We start from the raw sequence: 26,608 nt of genomic DNA, 5'->3' as shown, positions 1-26,608 counted from the left end.
CTGCTCAGAGGAGAGCCTGCTTCTCCCTGTCACTCTGCCACTCCCCCTGCTTGTGCTCTCTTTCTCATGCTCTCTGTCAAATAAATAAATAAAATCTTAAAAAAAAAAAAAGAAATCGTATAAATTACCAGAGACTATTACCCACATTTGTACTTTACGTTCAGAGCAAAATTATGTCAAGGTTGTATGTTCCAGAGGTTAACAGCTGTGTCACTTTTCATTGGCTTTGCTGCAGGCACAGTGGAAGCTTTTTCAATGATAATGTTCCAATCCATAACATAGACCCAAGCATCCGATGGACTGGTGTGGATGTAGTTTGCCTCAGTTTAAATTTCCATCTTTCAGGATGTGAGGAAACTTAAATAATCAGTATTCTTGATTTACCAGCTCTGCTAAACTTTTATGGCTGTCTACCCCTAGAGACGTGTCATTTTCTTTGCACTGAAAGATCTGCAAAGTGTCTGGACCAAAGTGACTAGAATTGCCCTCATTCACAAAAGGCCTCAGAGAGCAAATTAAAGACCAATTCCCCTATTCTGCTGCCTTTTCATCTGAGTCCTGTGGTCATTTCTGCTGATGTCAGCTTCACTCTACAGCGATCACTGTCGTTTTCCTACAGAGATGGATGAGTGAGTGGGCTCCTGCAGTAGCTATCCATCACATCTGCCTATGGATGTTCAAGGCCATGTATGTGGCTCCACATTTGGCAGCAATTAAATGTGGGTTGCATCCAGCAATACAGTCCTCTTGTGCCACCCACAGAGAACCCAGGAACCTGAAAGATTTTCTGCTTATTGCAAGAGAGCTGCTAACTGCTCAGCTACTGAGATTGAAAAGTGGAAGTGAAGATGAGATGAAAAACAAAAGGGAGAGGAAAAACTGAATACAAATACTCAGGAACTCACATGGTCAACCTAGTGCGTCTTCGAGCCCACTGATTTTGCTGATTTTGAAAGCAGTTTGCTGTGTGTGTGTTAAGGCTAAGCATACAAACTGTAGTGACTTTGTGGGTCAGAGCAGCTAGATGTGCTGAATTAGGTGCATTATCTAGGCCTAAGACGTGGATGGCTGCTCACAGATAAGGAAAAATGGGTTACTTGATGACCTTCTAAAACTGAAAACCAAGATGTACTGATAGCTTAATAAACATCACAGGAAAATTTTGTTCATATTCTAGCATTTCTAGAGTTGTTGTTTCTTTTTTTGTCATTCATTCAGCATTAATTAGGCAAGCATGGTCACCGATTCACCAGTGAACTTCAGAGATGCCGTGAATGCAATGTGCAACCCTAGGTTAAGAGCTATTTGAGAACAAGCCTTCCAATTTCTAGTTCAAGTCATTTACAACCCATTAAAAATAGAAAAAGGATTAGTGGGAAGAAAAGAAGAAAGAAGAAGAAGAAGAAGAAGAAGAAGAAGAAGAAGAAGAAGAAGAAGAAGAAGAAGAAGAAGAAGGAGGAGGAGGAGGAGGAGGAGGAGGAGGAGGAGGAGGAGGAGGGAGAAGAAACAGATATTAAGCTTAACATATGAAAAATGTGATTGTCTTCTAGATGGGCCAGGAAAAATTATTTAGGACGTACATAAGTCATCATGCTCTCCAGGGCCTTCCCTTTCTTCTTCCAAGACAGTTGTTCAGCAAATAGTAATTGAGCACTTACTATTTGGGTACAAGTAGGAGACAGTGCATTCAAGGATATACAGACTCCTAATCCTCATTTTCTTTTCCTTTTGAAATATACTGATTTATGCCTTCTCCCCATTCTCTAAGCTGGGAACTTTGGGTCTTCTAAAATTGCAAATGAACACACACTAAACTGATCTATGTTATCATTGGATTAACAATGTGAAGAACCTACCAATATAAAAAACCTACATCCTTTGGTGTCACAGGAGCGGTTTGGGATGACTTCTGGAGATGGTAGCATGGCCCATGTTAGCATATTTTCTTCCCAGAGATTTTGAATTTCTTCCACAAAGAAATGGAAGGACCTACATAAAATAAGTCAGGGAGATAATTTGGGGAGACTCATACTCTTCTTATGCAGTTGTGCTGAATCACAAAGTAACTATTTAATCTGATTCTATATATATATTACATTTTATACATTAAACATATCTTCTATATTTAACTCATCAAAGTCATGTCTGCTTTAGAGTTTTCTGTATTTACTGAGCCTCATTGGAGCAGATGGTTGAAACGCTAAGAAGAAAACCAACAGTATTACACTAGGAGTACAGCTAGTACCATGTTTCATTCAATATAATGCTGTGCTGATTGGAAATCCATAGTCTGCTATTAACCCTGAAATCTTCCTTCCAAACAGTGGACAAATCAAATGATTTTTTTTCTTTTAGAACTACTATCCTCTGGAGACTCATATCCTAAAAGTGGGCATAGTTTAGCTCTTCATCCTCATCACAATGTATTGTGCCTGCAAAAATGTGCAAGATTTAAAGATGCAGGTTTGACAATATCTTTCTAGATATGGCAGCACTTCTTGGAGTTTATATTGCTGCTGCTGCTCTATGCTTTGCACAGGAGAAGATTTGGGGATCTCTTCTAGCTCTTACTGTTCCAACATGAGCTCAACACTGGTCAGCTAAACACATGATAAGGTTAGGTCAGATAGATCATTGTTTCATCTCTGTTAGATCTATAGGATCGAGGATTAAAGGCACCCAGCAGAGAGGTGGGTGGGAGTTGGAATCTAGCCCTTATTTTCCTGGGCGAGTGTGTGCCCTGGTGTGATGCTGAATCCACTCAGAGGAAGAGACACCCTAAAAAAAAAAAAAAAAGGAAGAGACACCCTTTCTGTTTTGCACAAAGCCATCAGATTGGCTGCTGGCCACCCTGTGCAAGCAGCATCCATACATACCAGGCACAGGGGCCCAGTTCAGCTTTCAACCATAGGTCTTCCTCACCATTTATAGTAATGGGCCTCAAATAAATCCATGTCACCTCTTTTTTAAAATATTTTATTTATTTTTTCAAGAGAGACAGAGAGAGAGAGAGAGAAAGAGAGAGAGAGAGAAAGGCAGAGGGAGAAGCAGGCTCCATGCAAGAAGCCCAACATGGGATTCGATCCCGGGTCCCCAGGATCAGGCCCTGGGCTGAAGGCAGGCGCTAAACCACTGAGCCACCCAGGCTGCCCTCCATGTCACCTCTTAATTTCAACCAGCTTGGAAAAGTATAAGAAGTACTTGGGTGGCCCTTACACTTAAAATACTTTTGATGACCTACATTTGTTATTATGGCATAGTACACCTTTTCCCTATTCTGTTACATTCCAAGTCTTGTGAAATAAGTGCAGTATGATTAGCAGTAGGTTAAATGCTACAGGGAATGAAGAAAGGAATTGTGGGAATATGATTGTATAAATGCACAAGTGCACATTTAGCAGTTTTTGTTCTTGCTTTTGCTCAGTTTGGATTCTTATTTGGATAGTTAGAATATCTTTTGCATCTCTTTCATTTGCTGTGTCATAAATTATTTATTCTTCAAGGCCCAGCTTACATGTCACCTCCTCTGGGTAGCCCTCCCCACCACCAGGTGGTATTTCACATGTCCCCATATAACTACCTATATTTACTGCAGGCTTTACCACTAGTAATTTGTATTGGCCGGTCTGTATTGGGTCAGCCTGACCATGAATGAGTTCTTTAAAGACAAGGGCTGCACTAAAAGCATTTCTGTAGCTCCTGTGTCAGTGTGGAATCTTGCACGGCTTGGATATTCAAGAAATGGTAAGTGAGTCCATGGTGAATGACATAATTCCTGCAGTGTGATCATTAACCTTTGAGAGATATGACTTCTTTGAAAATTCTGTAGACTCTCTCCTCAGAAAAAAATAAATGCATATATACTCTTTGTGCAAAATTTTGCATAAAATTTTGTTCTTGGGTCCTGTGAAGCCCTTCCACGGACCTGCCTATGGGTCCACAGAACTCAGATCAAGAGCCACTCTTGAAAGGAAGTAGACTAATGGCCTCGTACAAGAAAGAGCTAAATACTTCCCAGCTATCTCCTTCACTCAAATATTTATCATGCCGGATGCTGAGAATGCTATGATGAATACCATGCACGTACTTACCGCCCAGTGAGCCGATAATAATGCTACAGCATGATAAGTGCTATTCTAACATGTTCTAAGGATGCCAGCATCAGGGAAGTGGTTTTCAGATTCATGGTTTCATGGACCAAAAATGTACCAAAAAATACTGAGTGATAGGAGTGCCCAATTTTTTACTATCTCAAATTGGCACTTAAAAAAAAAAAGTATTCTGCTATCACCTTCATTTCATAAAAGGTTACTCCTCAAAGAGAAGAAATATATACTTTTGGAATAAAAAACAATCCTTTTAACTGATCACGTATAATTTTGTGTGAAAACTTTTCCTACACAGGCACCAGGGTGATCTGAGTCAAGGCAGCACCCAAAAAGCTGTGCAATCACTGCGGTATAACAGGCCCTTTTTGCTAGACAGAAATTGAGTGTCAGGATGTAAGAAACCTGGAAGAAACAGAAGAACTGGATGTAGATCAACAAACGTAGCAATCCCAGAGTTAGTATTACTTTATTTTTAAAACAATTTGAAGACATTCTCTTCTATGATCTATATGCCATAATTTTCTTTTAAGCGGCATATCAGGCCAAGCAAACCTTAGTAAATACATATTTCACTTTAAAATATTTCTTACAAGGGGCACCAAGGTGGCTCAGTCAATTAAGCATCTGCCTTTGTCTCAGGTTATGTTTCTGGGGTCCTGGGATCAAGCCCCACATTGAGCTCTCTGCTCGGTGAGAAGTCTGCTTCTCCCCTGCCGCTCTCTCTCTCTCTCTCTCTCTCTCTTGCTCTCTCATGAATAAATAAATAAAATCTTTAAAAAATATTTATTACAATTGTATTAATGTTATTGTAAGGCATCTGTTGGCAATTTTTTAAGTGTTTATAGATTAACTACTCAGCTATTCTAGCTAATTTAAAATAATTAAAATCTTATATAATCAAAAATTACTTCTTTCAGATGAACTTCAGGTATGTATTCCTCATCTCTGACCCAGGACTACTGCTGCTGAAAAAATAGCTACTGTTAACATTTCTGGGTATATTTCTATTCAGACAATACTATACATTATCAACAGCTCACTGTCAGATGTTTTGTCCTTCTGGCATGTGAATATTTAAAAGCCATCTCTGCCTAGAACCACCATTTCCTACCTGCCTTTTCCTCCACCCAAGATTATCCTTTTAAATCTGTAGCAAATAATTTTTAGACTCATTTCTTATTATAGCATTAGCACAGCCAGCACAAACATCTTCTTTTTCCTTTCTCCCGCCATGTGTACACATAATGGAGTTTCTTATTAAATATACATGCAATCCCTCGTTGCATATAAATGTACCTCATCAAAGAATAAGGGAGACCCTGCAACTCTGCTATCGATTGGTCATAAAGATAGAGTAATATCTGAATGGTGTTCTTGGGCTTTCTCTTAAAAAAAAAAAAAAAAAAAAAGAAGAAAGAAAAAGAAAAGAAAAGAAAAGAAAATACCCGAAAGAGTCCTGTAACTTTAGCAACCATCATAAGGAGCTCTAATGTGGTTCCTTTTTTACATATTTATCAGACTGCATTTTATCACCTATTTTCGAGACCACAGAAAACAAAAACTGCTTTCTTACTTCCCGAAAAGAATTTACCAGATCATGGGTTTTGTCTTCATGGGACAACACTCTTGTCTTCCAGGGAAGTGCCAGTCTGAAGGAGGCCAGGCTACTTCGGGTGAGGGTGGGGGTGTGTGTGTGAAAATGGACCAGTAGTAAAATGTTTTTTTGGTGATTCAAGTAGATCTCAAAGGAAATACCATGCAGTACCCTACAAGACACCTTTTGAATAAGTAAAGCAGAAGAATATTTCTCATCCGAGCCATTTCCCTTTAACATTAGATGCCAACGACTTGAAATTTACAAGCACGTTATGCAGGGCAGAAGGAAGGCATCAACAGCCTATTAATGGTAAAATAAGGACGCAGAAGGACAGTCTATTGTCTGGTGGAGGGTGCAGGCTTCCCCGAACGCTCTCCCTCTGGTTGGGGAGTGCTAAATTACATCCTCGGAAAACACACTTGGATGGGTGACTTCTACGGGGTCTGCACACACTAGGTGAAACGCATCTATTGACTTACAAGCTGGATGCATGTGTCAAAATGCAATCCGGTATTTTTGTAATAATAGCTAGCAGTCATGGCTGTAAATTATTTATGGAGAGTATTCAGTGCAAACAGGTTAGTGCACACATCCTCTTCAGCTTGACTGCCCTGGTTTTAGATCACGCAGACATTCAACTCCTGGGAGATCTGCTCTTATCACTGCAAACCCTAAAAGGGGCCCCAACTGCAGTCAGTGCAGCCACCCTCGGCCGCCCGGCCCCTTGCTAAAGCTCTACCTCAAGGTTCAGGGAGTAAACACGGTCCCTCTGCCCCCTCTCTCACAGCCGCCTGGCCCTGGCCATGTAAGGTAATATCAGACATGAAGGCGGATCGATCTCCGCAGCAGAGGCATGGCCATGCTCCGCTATCTTTGTGCAGCAACACGGAAGAATGTGCACAGAAAAGGCCACTGGTGATCTTAACGCAAGCTGACATTTCACTAATGCCATGTTTCTGAGGCTGGAAAGAGCTGGCTATCCAGCGAAGCCCTCAGTTTAAATTTAAATTAAGCGTGGCCCCCTATTGCAATGCCGAGCATGGATGTCCCCTTCTGCCCTGGACGGTTTGAGCCATGGACATTTCCATTTCTTCTCAGTGATCAATGCAGGCAGGTGGACTTCTCTGCCGTGCCACACAGATGGCCAGAAAGGTTACAGCATCTTTTACATTTTAAGAATTAAAGCCACAAGGGAGAGCAAACTCTCTGTTAATATTTCAGGAAGGCTATTCCGCTTCCCCATCAAACAGGCAATTAGTGAGATATGGACCTCAGATGTCCCAGGTCAGATAACTATACATTTCACTGTATCTTCTTTGTCCTTTAAGATGAAAAGATATTACAGTCTCCTCACTGCTTAATATGGGAGAACTATTTTGTCAGAAGAGATCACAGCTTTTATTTGTGGGCTTAGAACAGGAAGTGGGTTAAGCTATCTGTTCACCAATTTATAAGCAGAATAGAAGATGCTAGCACAACAGTTGGAACAAAAGTTGGAAACATAATAAGCACTGCAAAGTGGGAAGAGCAGAAAATAAAATCTTGTGGGTTCTAGAATCAGCTTTCTTTAGGATTGGATAGCATTGGTTTGTGTCCCAAGCGGTTTCATAGAGCTTTAGGAAGCAATAGATAATAAGATCTCCATAGCTCAGAAAGCACAGGGCCGGGAATCAGGAGCCCTGGTTCAGTGATGTAAAAGCCTGGATGACTTGGGGGCATTCACTTAACCTCTGTGAGTGCCAGTTTCTTCATCCTCAAAATGGGGAAAATAAAATCCTCCCTGGGCATCATTTCGTTATAAGGACAAAGCGACATAATACAAGGGAAGAAGGCTATCAGAGTATGTGGAGTGGTGGCCCCCCAAAAGATACATTCATTTCTTAGTGCCTGACGCCAGTGTATATAACCTTACTTTGAAAAAAAAAAAAAAGTACATTCTTCAATGATGTAATTAAATTGAGGGTTTGAGAGGAGAAGACCATCCTGGACTATACGACTGGTCGTTGAAGTGTTTGAAGAGGCATAAAGAGGAGACAGAAGAGAGGGCCATGTGAAGAGGAGCCAGAGATTGGTGGGATGCAGCCACAAGACAAAGAAGCTATCTGCCACCAGAAGCTGGAAGAAGCAGGGGGCCATTCTCCCCTAGAGCATCAGGGAAAGACTGGCCTTGCCAACACTCTGATTTGAACTCTGTGCCATAGCAGCCATGAGAAAATAATTATGCAGAGAGGGAACTAGAAGAGTAAGAATTCTCTCACCTCTGGCACAAAATTTAAAGGGGTCCCCCATGGGCAGCCTGCATGGCTCAGCAGTTTAGCGCCGCCTTCAACCCAGGGCCTGATCCTGGAGACCAGGGATCGAAGTCCCACATCAGGCTCCCTGCATGGAGCCTGCTTCTCCCTCTGCCTGTGTCTCTGCCTCACTCTCTCTGTGTCTTTCATGAATAAATAAATAAAATCTTTTTAAAAAAAGTGGTACCTCAGAAACCAGTAATCAAAAGAAATAGTATTTTAAGGCAACATTCAAAAAAAATCAAAATCAATGTAAAAAAAAACCCACCACGGTGACAAAAACACTCAAATTGCTAGTTGGTAAAAGATTTGTTTTTGATATTGAAAAAGTGCCCTCTCATTATTATAATTTACAAAAACCAGATGAGGTGAGACACCATTTTCTAGATAGAGCTTCTCACTAAGAAGTGTCTGTCATTAAGCTAGTTTTCAGTTGAATTATGTTTTAGAGATTGGGTGATCAGAAGCAAATAGAATGCTAATCAAAAAGGAAATCTTCAGGTATGGAATCAGATAGCAATTTGAATCACCTGGGAAGATTTATAAAATCTCAGTGCCCAGGCTGCACCTCAGAGAAATTATCTCAGAATCTCTGTAGGTGGGACTCCAGGGTGAGTTCTCAGTGGCAGGAGGAGATTCCAGGGGCAGCCTCGGCTGAGAAGCACAGCTGTGAATGCTGAGGGAGGGTGAAGGTGGAGTCGGGTGTCCTGGAAGTCGGTACATCCTTTACATGACAAATGGTAAAAGGTGATTCTGAACCACATCAAAAATTATATACCAATCAGTGCTTGATTTTCTTTTCAATGGTTTAGAGGGTCGTCAATGGTAATTCACTGAGGATGGTAATAGTGACTATGGTAAAACTTGTATAGTTTTTTAGAGTTTGCAAAACATAAAACTGTCTCCCCTTCAGTCCCCAAAGTGACCTATCACATGTGGTTCCAAATTTCTAAAGTTCCTATCTTCAATGCTTCTTCACTTAAGTTGGGTGAATGGTATCCCCACCCCCATCCACCCCAAAGATACATACACTCAGAGATTATTTGGAAAAGAAATCTTTGCAGATGTAATTATGTAAAAGATCTCAAGATGAGGAGATGATCCTGGATTATCCTAGTGGTCCCTATATGCAGTGACAAGTGTCTTTATAAGAGACACATAGAGAAGAAGCCACAGTCATAGAGGAGGAGGCCATGTAAAGAGGGAAGCAGAGATGCAGACAGAGGACTTGCAAGGCCATAAGACAAAGAATGTCAAGAGTCACCAGAAGCTGCCAGAAGTTTGGATTCTAAGATTCTCCCCTAGAGCCTTTGGAGGGAATAGGACCCAGCCAAAACCTGGATTTTGGACTTCTGTACTCCAGAAGTGTGAGGGAATACATTTCTGTTGTTTTAAGCCACTTGCTATCTGCATGATAGAATTCAAATGCTCTGTTACCAAGAAGCACCTCATGATCTGCCCCACCCCACCCTGCTGTCTCTCCACACTTAACCTCCTGCCAGGACCTTGCATGGCCCTTCTCAGCAGTCTCACCTCTTACTGCTCCTCCATACCTGGGCTTACAGGGGCATGGCTGTGTCCCACTGTGGTTGCATGTGCAGCTTCCCCCAAACTGATCCCCTTCCTCTGCCACATGCCTGGCGGAGTCCTTAATGGTACCCAGCCCAAATATGGGCTTTGGAGCTTTCAAAAGCTCCAGGCAGTCTGATCCCGCCCTGTCTGTTCTCAAACTGCCTTGTATGTATTTACTGTACCCTCTTAACATGTGCCATGTGTTACTGGAATCACTTGCTTACCCAAACATTTCTTCCACGTCACTCTCAACTCCTTGAGAGAAGAGTGAGTTGTATGCAGTTTGATCTTCCCAGTACCTAACATAGCATCTGCCTTCTTAATAATCACTGATTAAACAAAATAGTTCATTACTAATGTCTTTTAATACGCATTATTTCATCTACATTTTCAATGTTAAGTGAAATGCAGACTACTATTAGCATATTTTTACAGAAGAGAAAATTGAGGAACAAATATGGCAGTTGAATTGTTAGAATTCAAACCTAAAATCTTGACTTGAAATTGAAATATATATTCAGATATATAGTATATACTATTAAATATATGATTAATCATATATATTTAACACATATATTTACTAAATATATATTTGACTATATATGTATACTTGATCATATAGAGAGAAATACAGATATGTATTTAATTGTATATATTTAACCATCCATGCATATTGTATATTAAGTAGGTCTCTCCACAACATGTAGTGCCTCATTGCTTTCTGCCTGGTGTTAAAGCTTATTTATGTATGTATAAGTCTTACCTCTAGTAAGTTCATTGAGAGTGGGATCCAGGTTTTATTAAATGTTTTTGCTATCCTGTGTCTTCTAAATAGCAATCATTCAAATAGTAGTTGAATGGATTAGTGATCATCGCGATGACTGTATTTTTAAAATTTCTTCCCTATTTCTATAGAATTACTTAATGAGGCCATATAAAGTCATCTTAACTAATAACTATGAACATGAAATTCCCAGCCTATTACATGTTATTTTCTGCCCTGTTTCAGGGAATGGGGGGGCTTGTGTACTGGGTTGCTATTTCACTCTAAATGTTTCCCTGCTGCATTGATGATACAGCTGAGCTTATCTTTTCACTGATTTTTCAGAAAGTTAATATCAGATAGCATCTCATTTTCAGAGCAAGTTTAGTCAAAGCCAGTATAGATGCTGTTACGGAGATTCTCATGGAGAGGTGCACTTTGACTTCTTATTTCTGATGCCATCATGGGTAAGGATCATGCCAATGGAGAGGTGAAATTTCCAGTTACTGCCAGCGTAAAAGAAAACATCACCCAAATTCTAATTATGGTCACCACCAGACAGATGGAGGTGGAGTCCTGGGTCCAGGATGGAAAAAAAGCAGATGGGATGCAGGAGAAATGAAGCAAGGTCAGTTGAAAGCAGGCAGAGGTCCTGAGTTGAAAGGAGACAGCAGTATAAGAAGGTAGAATGCGAGGTAATGGTAAGAGGTAGGACAAAGAGAGAAAGGGGGTTGCCCAGGAGACTAGGAGTCTTGAGTATACCCTACCTTTGAACCAGCTTAGGAAGTGACAGTAAATGTTTATCAAATGTGTGATAATCCTCTCTATTTATTTCATAGGCAAGTTGTAAGGAGTAATTACCCTGTGAAATGCCTTAGACCAAAATAGCTCTGAAGAGTAGCAAATAAATCACATTTTAAATGCTTTAAAAATAGGTGATGGGGCGCCTGGGTGGCTCAGTAGTTAAGCGTCTGCCTTTGGCTCGGGTCATGATCCTGGGATCCTGGGATGAAGTCCTGCATTGGGCTCCCCCACTGGGAGTCTGCTTTTCCATCTGCCTAGGTCTCTGCCTCTCTCGGTGTCTCTCATGAATAAATAAAAATCTTTAAAAAATAAAAACAGGTTATAGGTAAACAATGGCAGTTCAATCTTATGGGTGTTCTTGGGGCTTTGTTTGTCAGTTGGTTGTACAAGTCAAGGGTCATGTGCACAATATGCTGGTGATGTGTTCTAGGTAAACCATAAAAGACAATCAACCTATGGTTTACTCACTGAAAGTTTTCATTCTCAACCAAACAATTAGGCTTATTTTTCATCCAAGTGTCATTTACTCCCATAAGTAAATGAATCCACAAAAATGAGTAGTATCCTAAAGAAACATGTTGAAATTTGTTGAAAATTTATGAAGCATTTTCCATAGTTACAATGCTATTCTGGGCTAAGTTTCTAAGTCATCTCCCCACAAACTCCATTTAAACCAGGACGTATTAGGATACAGGACTATAATACTAGATTCATAGCAATGTAATCACTTGTACATGTTGTTGCTATCCCATAAACATTTATTGGTGTTTGCTATGAACCCATCATTGGGCTAGCTTCTGGACAGAATGAAAAAATTTAATACAATAAGTTCATGTTCATAAAGTGTTCACAGTTCAAGTTGGAGATAAAGAAATATTCGTAAGTATACTATGTGATATGGTATGATATGATATGCCATAAATGAAGGAAGTGCCTAGTTATGAGAGTGTAGGTATCACAATAGGGGCATAAAAGGGTGAAACAAGAATACCCCCATTACATTGCAAACAAGGGGGATGTTTATTAGTAGTGCTGAGTAAATGCGCTGTTCAATGGCAGATCTGCATTTGTAGAAGGTATTTCCTTATGTTCAGTTACAATTTCATATTGACTCATTTTCGTATGAATTTGTAATATTTTGTAATGTCTCTTTTTATATGATCTAACCAGGGAATTCTTCTGTGTGTGCTTGAAGAAAATGTTCACCATTTTTCTTGGATGGAGTGATATATATATATATATATATATATATATATATATATATATATACTATATATATATTTTAGAACCATGTATTCTGAAGTATGCTTCATGTAAAAAATGTCCTTGTTTAAAAAACTAAAAACTTTAACCTGAGGGCATTAATTTAAAATAAAGCCTATCAGAGAGGAGGTGGGTTGAGGGATGGGTGAAACAGGTGAAGGGGATTAGGAGTACACTTATCACAATGAACACTGAGTAATTATGTATAAATTGTTGAATCACTTCATTGTACACTTGAAACTGATACAACACTGTATGTTAACAATACTGGAATTAAAATTTTTAAAAAATTGAAAAAAGAAAAAATATAAGGTAGGTTAAGGACCATATATAAGGATTATCTCAGAATTATGATTTTCCCCCTTTGAAAAATAGAACTCAAGGTCATACTGATAAGTCCTAGAAAAATAAAAATGCTTGGTTGAAAATGAATGGTGAGTCAGTATGCTTTGAAAATGTGGATGAAGAATTTAGCAAAGAAGCAGAGGAGGACAAAGGGGCTTGGGAAGTGTGATGGGTAATGGAAAAGCATTAGCAAAACATGAATTTGGGAAAGGGTGTGGCATGGATCTACGGGTCAAAGTGTGAGGGATAATAACAAGGAATGTATCTCCACGTTGGTCAGCATGTGCTTTATCTCTACCAACCTGGCAATAAAAATGATAGTCTATTTAAAAAGAAGGCAGATTCTGGAGCCAGATGGCCTGGCTTTACATCTTACTAGCAGTGGGATCCTACCTAAATTATTTTTTTAAGATTATTTATTTATTTATTCATGACAGACACAGAGAGAGAGAGAGAATGAGAGAAGCAGAGACACAGGTAGAGGGAGAAGCAGGCTCCATGCAGGGAGCCCGACGTGGGACTGGATTCCGGGTCTCCAGGATCACGCCCTGGACTTAAGGCGGCGCCAAACCGCTGAGCCACCAGGACTGCCCAATCCTATCTAAATTATTTAAACCTCACCATGTTGCAGTTTCCCCACGTGTAAAATGGGATCACAAAAGTGCCCCTAGGGATGCTCTGAAGTACATGAGTTAATAAATGGAAGGTTCTTGAAATAGTGCTTGGTGTTGAGAGAAGGAATTCACCACTCTCCCCGAGCATCCTTGTACCTTCTTGTAGGAGATGTCAAGAATGCAAAACTCTGATTACTCTTTACTGAGGACACCTTTCGGGGTTGTGTTTATGGCAAACAAGTTTGAGAAATGAGATAACGTCTTCTGAGACAGAGAACATATCTGATTACTGCTTGTTATAAAACAGCAAGTATCTCAAGCCCAATGTTCTTCTCTGGGAATATGACCAATAGCAGGTCCAAGCCATCCACCTGGGCTCATATTGCATCATCCCATGGTATATAGGACAAGTGAAGATGACGCAAAAATGGTGCTTGTGTTTCTTGCTCTACTATAAGTAATAAAGACCATTTTCTCTGACCCAGAAATTGCTTGTCTTCTGCCAGTATCCATGAAATTGTTACAGGCTAAGTGATTAGCTTTGAAGTAGGATAAAATCAAATCCTATACTCAACAGCTGGCACATAGTAAACATTAAGTAAACATTAGTTTTAAGAGGGAGATTCCATCACTGGGAGCTGAAAAATCCTGTGAAGACAAGATAGACACTTGAGGGTTGGACTGACAAAAGCATTAGGGGGGTTAGTCTTGGAACATTGCTGGTTCATCCCTTCTATATCCTCTTACTTGTCTTCTTTCTTAGCCACCATTAATACCAGTAGTGTTTGCACTAGGATGCCTTAAAATTGTTCACTGATGATAAAATCTGTGCTCAATCTAATAGCTGTTCCTCAACTCACCTACCTCCAAAAGGAAAACACAACCATTTGCAGAGTGGGAATAATTAAAGGGATTTGCCATGTTAACAAAAGGATGGTCTAGTAAGACTTTACCTATGATATAGAATCTCTTTTGTGTTGGTTTTTAAAAATGTACTAGACAAATCTCTACCTAATGAAGGATCTTTGGGGATGTAGAGAAATGAAGTAATATTAATCTACATGTAAAAATATACAAGGATCAAGCTATCTTGGACCTTTCCCTAGAGGAACTGGGACAAGTGGGGACTCTGGAGTAAAGAACCATACAGGAAAGAAGAAGAGTACTGAGGAGGTAAAATGAGGGCTGAAGACAAAGCTGGCTTACACCTCTGCCTCCCTCAAGCAATACAGACTATCCCATCTTCCTCCTCCTGACGGTCCCCTTTCTTCATCCCTGCCACTGCATTTTCATAAGGTCTACCCATGAAGATAGAGTTGGTACCAAAGCACAGTAGACTGGGGAGGAAGGTGAACAGGGAAAGAAGGGCACATGGCAGAAAGACAATGGGCAGCTGGGACGTCACCATTCCATCAGCAGTCTCTGATTATGCGCAGGAATCGGGGCACCTTGTATGTTAATTGAAATTTTCAGTGACATAAAGTCTGAGTAGAGGATGCCAATTAATAAAGCATTATTATTTCCAGACACGTGGAATGGATGCCCGTATCTTTTTCAGTGGTACCTTCTCAGAGAACAACCAAGGTTTACATTTTAGGCTCATTACTGAGACCATAGCTTGACCTAAGAGAAAGATCAGTGCACTGGGGTCAGAAGACCTGAGGGGTTTTCTTGCCTCTGTCACCTCCTTGTCCAATGACCTTAGGCAAGATGCTTAGCCCAAGCTTGAGTTTCCTCTTCTCTAAAAGGAAGGTAACACTATCAAACTCACAGGGTCCTGGGAGCATGAGCTAAGAGAATGGATGCAAAGTTTTTGTACACTGTAAATTGTGAAGTATTATATGATGAGAAAAACAATAATGAGAGAAATTCACCTTCAGAACTCAATCCCATAGTTTTCTGCGTAGGAATATAATCCTGTGCTAACTATGCTAAGATCAAGCAATGTGAAACTTTAATATATTAGTAGTCTGAACAACAGATGCTGGACCACATGACTGTATGTATATATACAAGTTTAAGTACCATAAAGACAAATATTTTGAGGTGATACATGTGATTATAAGTCCAGTATGGAGCATGAATTGACTCAATAATTTTTCTCACAAAAATGATCTTGAAAGAAAGCTTTTTAATGTTTCTCAGAATTAGAGATCCATAAAATACTATTCCTTTGGACTAGTTATCAAGGGAGTATAAATATTTTGAATACATGAATAATTAGAGATGGAAGTCAAAGTAATGCCTCATTCTTCTATCAAATCACTCTGCTGATGGCAAGGCTCTGTCTGTGCTTCCAAATTATGCTCATGTTTTGGTGGTCAATAGAGACTATTCTGGAAACGAAATAGCTTGCATACTAACTTATATGAGAATGAAAGAAGCTTAACTTGGTAGCTACTATATTCACCTCTTGAAATAGGGTTGCCAGGTAAAAATAGGTTGCCAGGAGCCAAGTTAAATGAGAATTTCAGATAAACAACAAATAATTGCCATAAAATGCATATTTGGACCATTCTTATGCCAAAGTATTATTCGTTACTTTTCTGGAGTTCAAATTTGCCAGCATCCCTTATTTTTATTTGCTAAAGCCTGCAGCCCTACCTGAAGTGGCAAGCTGCTTCATGACCCTGTATCTCAATGATCTCACCATATTTAATTAATTTCACGAGGCAAACAGCTCTGTCCCTTCAGCCCCTGTGGGACCTGCTATTTCTCCTCGTCCTCCCTGACACTGTGAAGGGGAGATCACATATCCTGTACCCAGACTGTGCCTGCTGTAATAGATATTAAATCACAACCCTGCCTGAAATCACTTAGAATTCACCCACTACATTCCCATCTCCTTTGGAGAAGTCTGGAAATAAGTATATAGGAGCTTTGGAACAAATACAACACAACTTTTTTTTTTTTTTTCTGTTAGAGAGTACAGAGAAACTCCTAGAAGCTCCAGATTCTAATTCTACCCAAATGAGTAAATGCAATTAATGATAACTGTTTACATTGTCTCATTTTGACGTTTCTTTGATTATTTTTTAAAGACGATGCCACTTCTGCAGAGCTAATTAGAATCTAATTATTTCCACACACATAAGTGTTCTCAAGCCTCTGTCTCACACAGGTCATGAGATGGTGGTTGCAGATCAGCCTCTTGTCGTTTACATTATTTAAAAAAAATAGGGAAAGGGTACTATTCTGCATAATTAGCAGCGTTAATTAAAAACTGGACCTAAGATATCAGCTGTAGGGGTGGCTTGACAAGCCCCGTAGTGCTAGCTCAGATTCTACTGCCTTCTGATTAGAACACAAGTCTGGAAATATCCACCTCCATTTCCTCCATTACGTTGTGATGCTTTCAGGCCTGATCATCCATTCAGACCTGGTAATCATTTCATGAAGGTCTGGTGAGAAGGAGGGGGATACAAGAGTTTGGTAAACATGCTCCAAGATTTATGGTTCCAAATAATAATCCAGAAATTCAAAATTACTGTTAGAACTCTGAGGGGGATCCCCAGGCTCTTCACCATGTATGTAAGTTCTAACATCCTGAAGGATCACAAGGTAATTTGCAATTCTCACAGCCATCACATCTGAGAATTTTCATGGGAGATGCATTATAAGGTTTTTTTTAATAAAAAGCAAATAAAAATAATTGATTCAGCTTTTATTAAACCACCACCCCAAATGGATGAGATGATAGAGCACTGGAATAAAATGCAAACTGTTCCTTTTGACAGTTCTTTCAGCTGAAAATGTCCAACTTTTGATAATTGCAGCATAGTTAGATCAATTGAAATTTGTGTAGATTAAAAGTATATTCTTCCCCAAACTATAAAGTCGCACCTGTCTATGTTACTGCAAATCATCCTTAACAATAAGTGAGGATATTCTAATTATTTTGCACATGGTGATTTTCATGATTCCTCAGAAATCTTATAAATATTATACATCTATAGAAATAAAAGATAAGTACATTGAAGGTAGAGAGGATGACTCCATTTTATGGAGTGTTTTCAGAAGCACAAAACTCCAGGAAGGTTTTGAGGAACTTATAATACAATTATAATATGATCATTTATAATAATACAATCAGGCATAAAAACAAACTAATGAAGTGAAGACACAACATCTAGGGATTAAGGAAGGTAGTGTGTTGGGGGGAAAGAAAAGAGTAAGGGCAATCAGGGAAATAATCAAGAGGCCAATGGCTGTGGAAAACTAAATAGGGTGCTGAGTTTAACTCTCCCCTGTTAGCAACTACAAAAGAGAAGAAAGCAAGCACATTATAGAGTTCTCATTGCCAAGGGGTAAAGGTATTCCAGTTTCCCAGGAGACCCACAGTTGGCCTTTGGTCCAACCCCCCAGATGAAAGTGGGAAAAAGCTGTGATGTCGTTAAGTGTGTCCTTGTGTCTGGACTTGACAGAAGCCTGGTTATTTCCAAGCAGCTTTCAGCACTGGATGGGAAGGGAGGGCCTCCAGAGGCCAGGTGCTCTCAATCTTGTCTCTCCCTGAATCTCTCGAAGGCTCACTCTTCAAACATGTCGACCTTGACCCACATTTGTAAAAACAATACTTCCCTTACTAGGTGTTACTCTTATGTTTTCTATTCTATTTTATAGCCATGGATTTTTTAAAAGCTTTGGTCAAAGCCCACAAAGTTGACTTTTTGAGTCACAAATAAATGGATGGAGACCCACAGTTTGAGAAAACCACACTAGTAAGCATTTAATTTTCTTAAAATACAGAAAAAGAGTAAAATGTAATGTGTTTTGTATTCATATAAATATATGTAAATATATATTGAAATCTGTATATATCGACAAACATGTACATCATATCAAAATACCTATGTAAAATTTTACATTTGTGGTAATAACTTGCTTAAACTCATGAGAAATATTGAAATAGATATGAACATACCCTTTATTTATATAGTGGAGTTAAACCCATATTAAATGTTAAAATGATGGTATGTATTTTTACTCATCTCATAGATTTTATCTTGTTTTTAACACAAAGATGTTTTAACTAATCTATATAATTAACCTATCTGACTCTTGAATTCTTATTACCTATGTTCTTCCTATAACTACTCTGATAAGCTTTTCTCCATTCCCAGGCAGTCTGTGCTGTCAAGCATATGAGTGAGTCATTTATAAGTATCTGCATATCAACCTAGCACATCATTTTATTCTGATATGACTTAGACAAAACATGATTATTAGCTTGAAAATTTTATTATTCTTGTATTTTTTCCAAATGGCAATGATTCCAAAATAAGATCTCCCTTCTTACCTGCATACTATTCACTGACTTCCTTTTTCTCATTCTCTGTCACCATAAAAGAATATCAAATCTCCTAGGGTAGGTTGTTAGTCCCTTTTTCCCCCTCCAAATAATGTTAGCTTTTTCTCTGTTTTCAAATATACCATAATTGAAAGAGCCCTGTTCGCTAGGCATGCTCGAGGGGAGATCAGACTGGTTCACCAGGAAAGATGTCCAGAAGCGATAATGCTTGAACTGAGATAGGGAAGAGGTTGCCTGAGAGAGAGGCAAGGAAAGGCATCTCTAAGAGAGTGAAACTTGCTACAAGGGGGTCAAAGTCATCAGGAATAGTTGAAGTAAATAGTTTCGGCTGAAGAACAGTGGAAAGTAATTCTCCAAGTGAAGGCAAGGGCCAGATCAGAAATTTGTTATTTATTACATAGGTGGAAGAGAGACTTGGAATGTTTCCAAGCAGAGGAGTGACATGATTAAACTTCCAGTTTAGAAAGTTCACTTTGACAGAAATGTAGAGAATGGAATGAAGGAGGTTGAGATATGAGGCCGAGAGTTCAGTTATGAGGTCATGGCAACAATCTAAACAAGAAATGATAACAGCTGGGTTAAGGCATTGGTAGAATTCAATGAAGGAAAGGACATGGGCTGAGTAAGACATGATAGAGGCCATGTGGCTGGGCCTTTTGGAGACTGTCAAGGTGTATTGGTGGATAGTGTTTAGGGTGGGGCAGAGGCATAGGGGGAGAAATCTAGAATGATGCCTGGCTTCTAGCCTGGACATCTGTATAAAATGTGGTGTTTGTAACACAAGAATCAAACTGTGCAAGAAAGATGAGAAGTTCAGCTTACCAATGTTGAATTGGGATGTTTATTGCCATTCTCCATAGACATGTTCTCCGAAGAGCTAACTTTCACTGAGTACTCACTACATGCTAGATATCATACTAAGCATTTCACATGCATAACTTCATCTTCTAAAGACTCTTGTAAGAACAACTGTTATTATCCTCATTTTTCATGTAAGAAACAGAAGCTCAGAGAGTGAACTAATTTGCCCAAGATCACAGAGCTGGTAAGTGGTTGAGTATGGACTCCCTGTCAAGCCTGTCTGACCCAGCCCCTGTACTTAAGCCCTGTGCTATACAGGACCAGTGAAAAGACACTCAGTGAAACATCAGTGGTAGCTGAAGTTGTAGTTGTGAGTAGGGCTGCCAGTTAGAGTATACATAAAAGACAGCAGAACCCAAGGAAAATCCTCAAAGAACACCAACATTTAACATACAGACTAGAAATTAATGGCCCTCATTTGCCCACAGATATAGTTTGTTTGGCTAGCACAGCATTAAAAAAAAACTTGAACTGAAAAGTCTTCTGGAGGCGATAGGGAGCATTCTGCATCTCTTCACAGTCCCCACCACCCCCTGTTACTTACCACTTACACCTACCAGTGCCCTAACACCTGTACATTTCCTACAGAGCCCCAGGATACATGAGAGTTGCAATCTCTAAAGAGTGTGGAAGAAGAAAAACTCATTTAGGAAAGGAAAAATCAATAAGGAGAAGGTAAAAAAATATTAAAAGAATGTGGCCTCAGACAAGTTGAAGAAGGAAAAGGTCTCAGAAAAAAATGGACAGCCAACCATATTATGTCACAGATGTCAAATAAGATGAGGAGAAAATGATGTGTATTGAAGGAGGCAATCTGGTGGTTACTTGTAATCTTGGAAACAAGACAATGAGGTGAGTGGAAGGGGAATAGCGTCAGATTCCAGGAAGGTGAAGAGTGAATGGTATGGAGAAGGTAGAGATAGGTGGTGTAGGGTCCTCTTTAAGGAAGTGTGCATGGTTCTGAAGGGAAGGAAAACAACAGAGAAATGACTAATGGGAGATGTGTGGTTACATGGGAACTTTTGCTCTCAGAATGGGAAATATATATGGGCTTGTTTTTATGCTGAGGAATAATAGCCATAGGGATGATCACTTCGGAACCAGGGAGAGAAAGGAGGGTGAGTTCAACAGTAACGTTTACAAGTGATACTGTGCACCACTGTCTTAAGACCCTGAGGACAGAGAAGTGAAGTGAGAGACAGGGTCCTTATTCTCATGGAGATTACTTTCTGGAAGACAGCCAATAGACAGGAGGATAGATAAAATAAAGGAATGATATGATAGAGAATGGAAGTCTTCCCTTTTTATTTTTGTTTGTTGTAGGATGGCTTTATATTGGGCATTCAGAGAAGTCCTTTCTGAGGCCTGACATTTGAGCTGAGACTTGAATGAAAACAGGCACTAGCCATGGATGCTCTGTGGGGAGAGCATTCTAGATTGAACAACTAGCCAATGTGTGTATCTAGGATTGGTGTCAGCTTGGTGTGATTGGGAAATGACAGAAGCCAGTGATTCAGGAACTACATCACAGTAGGAGATGAAGTCAGAGAGATGGGCATGGGGTGGGGTGGGAGGCTGTCTGTCAAATGGTAGAGCTTTTGGAGCTTTGGAGCTTTCAGTAGGGATTCTGGGTTTTATCTAAGCTGTGACCATGGGAGAGCTTTAAGCAGGGAAGTGCTATCAGCTTCAAGCGGGTGAGAGGGGATGGATCCCAGCACAAATTAGAAGAATGAGCCGTGAACAGACATGTTGTCAACTCTTTCACCAAAATGAGAAAAGCGGAAAAGAATAGGAGGAAGTAAAGAGAGCTGCTGGTAGTGTAGGAGGAAGGTGGAGGAGTTAATACTTAAGGACCTCGGTTTTCTCAGTGAAGTTAGAGGCAAGATCATCTGCTAAGAGTGAATGGGGAGATTGTGGAGAACAAATTGTATTATTATGTGCTGGCTGCCATAGTAAAATACCATTACTAGGTGGCTTAAACAGCAGAAATCTATTTCCTCCCAGTTCCAGAGGCTGGAAATCCATGATCAAGGTGTCAGCCAATCCAATTTCTGTTGAGATCTCTCTTCTTAACTTGCAGATGGCCAGCAACTTTCTTGCTATATTCTTATAAGATTGGGGGAAGCAGGGAGTGGGAGGAGAGAGAGCTCTGGTGTCTCTTTCTCTCCTTATAATGATACCAGTCCTATAGGATTAAGGCCTCACCTTTATGACCTCATTTAACCTTATTACTTCTTCCCAAGTCTCATCTCCAAATAGTCATATTGGGGGTTAGGGCTTCAACATTTGAGTTTTGGTGGGGAGACACAAACATTTGGTCCATAATGGGGATTTGTGGAGAAAATGAAAACTTTGGGGTATTGAAGAAATGGAAAATTGGGAATATATGGAAAATTGGGAATATAAAAAGTATCTTCCATCCTAACTTTTTTCTGTATTTAGGAGAAATTATTTCAATCTTTCCATAATCCCAAACTTTAGATAATTATAAAGTATTTGGGTAATAAATTCATTAGCCTTCATGTACAATTGACTTAGGAAGTAGGTGGATTCTATTAATTGGAAATTACTTTATTTGTCAGCAGATAAGGCAGGTTGGCAGGACGGCCTGGGGCTGAGTCAGAGCTAAAGCAGGCTGTATACAAAGATGACAGAAATAAGAGGGAGAAGCTGGGAGAAGCCCCACCATCCAGGAAGCTGGCATAAGGGTGCTGGGGACACTGGCTAAGTGAAAGGACAGGAGAGAGGAAAACGCTTGTGATGGGTGGCCAAGGAAGGGCCAGGGGAAGAACAAAAGTGCCTTAGGATTTGTACTGGTTTCTTCTGATGGAAACATGATGTGCTCTCTTCTCCAAAGGAAATTTTCAATCAAATCTATAATGTCCATGAAGGCTATGCAGAACAATTTGGCCTTTTTTTGGAGCTGGGGAGAGCCGAGCCTTGCTCTAAAATCAGTGCCTGGAGGAAATCCAAGGAAGAAGGCTACATGTTAGAGATATTCAAAGGCAAAGAGCCCCAGCAGAAGATAACACAAAAACTAACAAGAGTGCATGATTTTAAGATTATTTTTACAGGGCCCCGCATATTTCATTTTGACCTGTGCTCTGCTAGAAGATTCTCTGGAATTTGCAGATAACAGGTACAGATGATTTTAAAGTACTTTGATACCTCATATGCACCCCCCCCCCCCCGCCGTGCCACCTTTCACTGTAGCTTGGGTGCCAGCATTACTGTGTCTGACTCTGCCTAGTGGCATTTCCTGCCAATATCCCAACTCCCTCTACTGCAAATAGACATGACATCTAATAATACTTCTCAAAAATCAAAATCAGAACAAATCCAGATTCTTCATTTCAATTCCCAGTGCCTATAAATACTGTCCTGATTGCTTATTTCTCACTATGTGATTTTCCCCCCAAATGTTCCTTATATGTGGGTTTTTTCTACAATTAAAGAGAGAGAGAGAGAGAGAGAGAGGGAGAGAGAGAGAGAGAGAGAGAGAGAGAGAGAGAGCTAGCTGCCGTGCATTTCCTTTCTATTCTTTGGATCTCCATTTTGGTGTCATGCCCAGAGTGGTCCATTAATCAATGCTGGTGGAATTGATGAGCCTATGAATAAATAATAATTAATGACCATTTTGACTCACCCAGGTGTTTATCTGCTCAACTGTGTTATTGAGATGCCAGGGGTATCTACGTATTATAGAAATATTTGCTGATTGAGGAACTTATTGATAGATGTGAATTATGTGACTGCTTTATTTTCAAGGTTCTCCTGAAGTGTTGGTGCGGCTCACAGCTCTGTGAGGGTTTCCACTGCAAGTGATTACAGAAGTGGCATGTGGAGAGTGGACTGGGAGGCAAAATATATGCAGGAAAAGTGGAAATCACCAAGGAAAACGAGTGAAGGGGAAATCAATGTGAGGTGAAAGGTCAACAAGCCTCCTGCTGTTAGTCTGTCAAAATGTATTTAATGGGTTCATTGGATATTTTTCACATTTAAGAAATTGACATGAGAAAGGGTTAGCCTGTAATAACTTTTTATCTCTCATTTACAAAATAGCTATTTTTTTTCTTTTGAGAATTTTACTTCTGATCTCAGTATTGCACTCATGCCCAGGGGTTTGAGGTCTCAACAGAACTATAATGACAAGCTTTTAAAACAGTTACAGTAATTATTTTTCGGTAGTTAATTCTTTAATCATAGCCACATTAATTTGTCAAAGTGTAATTTAAAACATATTCATTGAAATTAAGTAAGGATCAAATATGGAACTTGTTTTATACAAGGGAGTAGTTTCTGGGTGTGATTTCATTGCATTTATTAAAGGCATGCCTTATTTATTCTTTTTTCTATCAACTGTACAATTAGATTGACCTCCAGTTCTCTCCTCTTCAAGCAAGAGGGTAAAAATAACAGATACAAAAAACTAACTCATCTCTAGCAATAGATTTTGGTAAAGAACTTCAAAAATAAAAAAGTCTTTCCATGTAAAATCACATTTGTACTATCTATTTAAAATTTCTGTAGTCTCACTTCATGGGTTTTCTTACTTTTTTAATACTCCCTGTTCTTTTAGACAATTCAGTCATCATCTTACTAGAGGCTCAGATTTTTGCCTTTTTCTAATATCTTTAACCAAAGTACCTTTAGATACGTTTGAAATATCAATGCATTTGGTGATTCCTGAGCTATACAGAGAGATTAAGCATTAAACATTAATAGCTAGAGAAGTCAGCATGGCGAACTTATACATATGTGGTTTTATCCCTTTTTATAAGTAAGAAATTCATGTTCTAGATTTAAATGTCCCTTAGTTTTCCATCTTGAGCACCTAATACCAGTTCGGCAAGCTCAGACTAGAATCTTGGCATTGAGTGAAGATCTGCTCCATTAATTTTGGTGAGAAATGTAGAAGTAAAATATGGCATGGGGATATTTCTTAGAATTGTCAAGGCTCCCAGGGATCTGGCACCTTCATTTGCCATGGGTAATATGAGCAGAGCTCAAAGACATGCACATAAAAAGATCTGAAAAACTAAAAGCACTTTATAAATTTTGCCACAACACATTGAAATTAGAAATCTTAAGTAGTTCACATAAAAAGGTACCACAAAGGTCAAAATGAATATTTTTTATACTTTTCATTTTTAGAATATTAAACATTTTTTATTTATTAAATGAAAGTTTCTTAATATTTACCATACAAGGGCATTTTGCCAGATATCAGTGAACCCAGGATGGAATGAACACAGTCACTGCCCTTCAGGGATGCTTTGTCTAGCAAGGAAGCATTAATGGAAACAAAAATTATGCGACAAGTGCCATGTATCAGTTTTTTATTGCTGTGTAACAAATTGCCTCAAACTTAATGATTTAAAACAACATACAGTGCGTCTGGGTGACTCAGTTGGTTAAGTGGTTAAATGTCCACTGACTCGGTTTCAGCTCAGGTCAGGATCTCAGGGTCATGAGATCCAGCCACATGTTGGCTCATGCTCAGCACAGAGTCTGCTTGTCCCTCTCCCTCCTCCTCTGCCCCTCCACCCATTTGCATGTGGGCACACTCTCTCTCTCTAATTAATTACTTAATTAATTAATCAAAAAACATACCTTTATTATCTCATAGTTTCTGTGGATATGGAGCCTGGGCATGGTTTAGCTGAATTCTCTACTCAGAGACTCACAAGGCTGCAATGATAGTATCAGCCAGGGCCATGGTGTCATCTGAAGCTCAAGATCCTCTTCCAAACTCAAGTGGTTGTTGGCAGAATTCATTTCCCTGCAGCTGCAAAACTCATGGTAACTTGCTTTCTCAAGATTGGTAGATGAGTCTGTGAACCCAAGAAAGCCCTGAGCCCTCTTTTAAAGAGTTTATCTGATTAAATCAGGCTCCCCAGAGTAATATGCCTTTGATGAACTCAGTCAGCTGATTAGGGGTCTTTAATTTCCTCTACAAAGCCACTTCACGTCCACCATAGAACATAATTAGTGGAGCATATCCCATGATACTCATAGGTTCTGCCTATATCAAAGGGAGGAGATTATATAAGAGTGTGAGTCATTGGGCTTCATCTTACAATTTGGTCTACCACATGCCAAAACAGACATTTAAGGAAGTGACAAATGACTAGTCTAGTAGGGAAAAATAGGATAAAGAAAAGCTCATGGCACTGGGTGTTATACTATATGTTGGCAAATCGAACTCCAATAAAAAAAATATATACAAAAAAAGAAAAGAAAAAGAAAAGCTCATGGGCATTGGTTAGCTATGTTAAGTTAAGCTCCTTGATGCCATGATTATTATTTTGTGCCAGCTGGAGAGAAAATTCACTCCAGACTTCATATAAACAAAGAGTCCCGAAGCTATATTAAGGAGGAGGTACAAATAGAACACGGAATGCATTTAATTTCAGATGCAGTGGTCACTGGGCCCTAGTAAAGGAAGGATTTAAACAATATGGTACTTGAGTGGGAAACTGTATAGATTCTTAGATAGTAGATTGTAATACATTTTAAGTCATTGGCTGTCTTAGGTTGGGTTCCCCTGGAGGCAAAGGCTTGTGTGCAAATAGCTTATTTGAGAATGTGATTCCTGGAAATGGGAGAGAGGGACAAGAGAGAGTGAAGTAGGGGAGGAGGGAAAAGTGACGTAAAAGTGGGTTTTGAGTTGGTCACTGCTTGAGGCATAAGGGACCTTCTGAGAGACCTTCTGAAATGGCGATCAGAATTTTTCCCTTGGGGATGAACCAAGAAGTGTTATTCTATTGGCTCTTGGCACCTGGGAGTCAGCGATGGCCCATGGCTCTGAATGCCAAATGGGTACCTATGGTGTCAGAGAAGTAGAATGAAAGGAGAAAGGGTGTGGCCTGAGCACAAAGGTGAAGCACTAGCAAAAAGCTGGTTCAAGCTTGTGCAGGACTGGTGGCCAGAAAGGATGGAGGTATAACATGAGGCTGAGGAGATTTGGAGGTGCATATAATGGGCATTTGATATATTGAGCTTTTAAAATATAATGAAAACTATAGCAAAAACTGTTCAGGAAAATGCTGACATGTGCATGCATGCACACACCTACACA

This window comes from Vulpes vulpes, chromosome 6 (genome assembly GCF_048418805.1).
Source record: "Vulpes vulpes isolate BD-2025 chromosome 6, VulVul3, whole genome shotgun sequence".
NCBI classification, from domain to species: Eukaryota; Metazoa; Chordata; class Mammalia; order Carnivora; family Canidae; genus Vulpes; species Vulpes vulpes.
Note: the sequence above shows the minus strand (reverse complement) of the source record.